Below are 4,211 nucleotides of genomic sequence, written 5' to 3'. Positions count from 1 at the left end.
TCCTGCAAAACTGCTCTGATTTGTGACTAGTGTCACACAGCAGCACAAACTGACGATGACCCCGTCTAGACCCTGCTGGACACGGAAGGGATTGGGGCAAGTTCAGATTTTCTGTAAATTCTATGTGTATGGACCAGAGCTCAAGATAACGGTCTGTCTGGTCAGCAAAATGAGAACTCAGCCTTTGGTCGTTATCCACTCAGCCTGGGGCCTAGGAGACGGTGCCTCTTCCTCTTCTAGAACCAAGACACCCGTTGGTTCATGGCAGCCCTCCTGGTATGGACATGTCCACTAGCAGCACCAAACCTATCCCCAGCTCTGGCGGGGCACGTTCTCCCAGCTTCTAGCACCACTCTGGCAGCCATGCAGATACTCGCTTTTAAACCCTCATCCTGGCTCCCCTTGGGACCCGCTCAGAGCCCTTGGCAAAGCTCAGGAGCTCCTGCCCTGTCAAGAGTTCAGCTGGCCTTGCACTGTGTATAAACAGGAACTCTTGAGGTTCCAAGGGGGCACCTTCTTCAAGCAATAAAGGCACTTAACAAGCACTGCAGTAAAAGACACTGAACCAGAAAAGTAAACTTTCACAGAGGGGCGACTGCGTTAATGGAGCTGACCGGTCATTAGTACTAACCCTCTAGCTGTAATGATTTGCACAGATGACCTTCCAAAGAAATATAAAAGCAGGCCTTCCAAAGCGGAGCAGAGCACCAGAATTTGGGGAGTGAAGCCCACAGGTAGGAAGCTCCAGGTACTTATTGAAGGGAATGAAAGAGAAAAAGAATCTCACTAAAACTCTAGGAGGAGTTGAAGGGAAATAAACTGTGGAAGGAAAAGGGAACAAAAGCAAAGAGAAGTAAGGTCATCTCTGACAGGGGAGAATGCTCGTGGAGCAGACCAGGAAGGCCAAGTGTGTATTGTCAGTAGGTGATTTCCCAGCAGCAACAGCGGCAACAGCCAACAAGCAGCGCAGGGGAAAAGGTAAACAGGACGCCGGAGTGAACTGGAAGACGGTACAATATTAGAGGAAGTGCTCTTATTCCCATGTAAGGTTTCGGTTAGAATCTCATTTAGGCTTTATTAGCCTGAAGAAAGTTGACACATTTTCAGCCTTTCTCCCATGTTGAAAATTCCTAAAATGCCCTTTAAAAAAGTCACATCTGGAAAAAAAAAAAAAGAGAGAGAGAGAGAGAGAGAGAGAGGTTAGAGTGGGAGAGAGCCAAAGCATAAGAGACTCTTAAAAACTGAGAACAAACTGAGGGTTGATGGGGGTGGGAGGGAGGGGAGGGTGGGTGATGGGTATTGAGGAGGGCACCTTTTGGGATGAGCACTGGGTGTTGTATGGAAACCAATTTGACAAATAATTAATTTACAAATAAATAAATAAATAAATAAATAAATAAATAAATAAGTCACATCTGGGGTGCTTGGGTGTCTCATCGGTTAAGCGTCTGACTTCAGCTCTGGTCGTGATCTCACAGCTTGTGGGTTCTAGCCCCGTGTTGGGCTCTGTGCTGACAGTGCGGAGCCTGCTTGGGATTCTGTGTCCCCCTCTTTCTCTCTGCCCCTCTCCCACTTGCTCTCTCTCTCTCTCTCAAAATAAATAAATATACTTAAAAAAAAGTCACATCCATCACACTTGCAAATGAACCACAAAAAAGAAAAAAAATACCAAAAATGGAAACAAATACCATTACGATTTCGAAAGATGGAGTTGCAATCTCTCTAATGCCAGATTTTTTATTTGATAATAAGTGTAAAACTTAGGGGAAAAATAGGGGTGCCTGGGGGGCTCACTTGGTTAACCACCTGACTTCGGCTCAGGTCATGATCTCGTGGCTTTGTGGGTTCAAACCCCATATTGGGCTCTGTACTGATAGCACAGAGCCTGCTTGGGATTCTCTCTCTGACTCCCTCTTTCTCTGCCCTCCCCCACTCACGCTTTCTCTCTCTCTCTCTCTCAAAAATAACTAAATAAACCTTAAAAAAAAAGTTAAAAAAAAAAACTTAGGGGAAAAAATATTCATTCCCTTTGGCCACAATAACAGCAAAGGCTGGTCTTATTTTTTTCACACATTTTGGAGAGAGGGCCAGTTTGGAAAGAACTAAGAGCGCAAGGAGCTCTTCTGTGGCATTTACTGCCTGCTAAGCACTATTCTCAATGGTTTACGTGGATTAACGCTTTAAATCCTAACACCAGTTACATGTGGCAGCTACTGTTATTATTTCCTCTTTAGGGATGCTGAAAGCCCAAGCACAGAGAGATTCAGTGACTCACTCAGGCTGACACAACTAGTAAATAGCGAAGCTGGGATTTGAACCCAGCTAGTCTGGTTTGACAGTCTGAACTTTTGAACGGTGCTGCTAGCAACAAGGCTCTGGAAGCACAGTTGTGTCGGACAGGAGAGAATGGACTTCAAATGGATGTAGCAGTGAATTATCAGATCACAAGTGAGACTGCAGCACAGGGTGCACTTAAAGGCAATTTTAGAGGATCCCAAATATTTTATCTGTTTTTTTTTGGGGGGGGGGAGGGAGAGAGCGTGAGCAGAGAGGGGCAGGGGGGAGGGAGAGAAAGAGAGAGAGACAGAGAGACAGAGATGCCCCCCCAAGCAGTCGCCATGCTCAGCGAGGTTGGGCTTCCATCCTGTGACACTGGGATCAAGACCTGGGCCAAAATCAAGAGTCTGATGATCCACAGACTGAGCCACCCAGGCGTCCCCTAGTGTTTTATATTAAAGCCTAAAGAGTTAACCTTTCTCAGTTTAATTTTCTCTAAACCTATCTTCCTTCTGAGGTGAGACAGACCCCCGTGTATACTTCCTTCTAGAAACGAGAGTCGCCTCAGTGCGTTAGGCTTAGATCAGCTATTTCTGGAGCAACTGTGAAGTTGCTGTGAAAGAGCAAGGAGCCATCATTACAGCAGATGAAATAAGAGTTGGAGAAGAAACCAAACTGGATCAGAAAATCATAAGTCTTGGGCAATCATTTTCATCTTTTTAATCCTCCCCTCACCACCTTGATTGTGAAAGATTTATTTCAGTTCCATTAAAGAGCAATTTCCAGAACGAGGGCTCTGAGTGGCTCAGTCGGTTAAGCATCCTAATCTTGGTTTCCGCTCAGGTCATGATCTTGATCTCACAGTTGGTGGGTTTGAGCCCCTCAGGCTTTGTTCTGATAGCCAGAGCCTGCTTGAGATTCTCTCTCTCCCTTCTCTCTGTCCCTCCCCCGCTTGTGCTCTCTCTCCAAATAAACTTAAAAAAAAATTTTTTTTAATAGAGCAATTTCCAGACCAAAAGCTGTGGGGTTGATGAACTGCCACGGAGTCAAATTTACTCCTACCCCTGTTTTGTGGAACTCCTCAGTGCCTCTGGCCTGCATGGAGATCCCATGCCATCCCCGGGCCCATCTGGAAATGCACGTTGCAAGTGAGCCAGTCTTAAAACCGGTTTACTATCAACATTTTCACCCTGTAACCTTAAACCCAGCAATGAAATAAAAAACAGCATGTTTGTATGATTTCCACCATATTAGAAACAAAATCTGATGACCACCCAGCCCAGAGTTAAGGAAAACGAAATTCATAGTCTTGAACACATTAAGATGCTTACTGAAAATCTTATCCCATGCATTAAATAATCACTGGTCACAAACTGTAATTCAGAGTTATTATTTCCTTAAGACCTATAACTACAACCTAAGTTCTCTGGATGGTAATTTTGATGTGTGTGAATGTCTTTGATCAGTTTTGTAAATCCCTCCACCATCTGAAAAGCAATTTTAGTTGATGTGATTATGTGTTAAGAAGCACTGTTTAACTGCTCTTAGAAATTTTGTCCTAATGCCCTTGTCTCAGACTTCTCTAAGAGATACTTTGTAATCCTTTAGGGGGAATGGATTTCTATTGGTGGTTACTTTTTTTTTTTTTCCCCCACACGGTACAGATGCTAATGAAGATTTGCTGGTTACTTGTTCAAAGAAAATCACTAAGGCATTTTAAAGTGTCTTTATAGGCCTGGTACCCGGTGCTTTCTTTCATAGGCTTGGAGAGAGAAGAGACCAATGCCAATAAGTAACAGATGAACAATTCTATGAAGCATATTTGCTAATAGTAACAGCATTTTTCTGAATGTTGTTTATTATGTAAACTAAAGGGCTGTATGTTGTTCTACAGTGAAAAGGAGCAGATAAGTCAATCACTGTGGAAAATGGGT

Source organism: Panthera pardus, unplaced genomic scaffold (genome assembly GCF_024362965.1).
Source record: "Panthera pardus isolate Hobbes unplaced genomic scaffold, ASM2436296v1 HiC_scaffold_2, whole genome shotgun sequence".
NCBI lineage: Eukaryota > Metazoa > Chordata > Mammalia > Carnivora > Felidae > Panthera > Panthera pardus.
Note: the sequence above shows the minus strand (reverse complement) of the source record.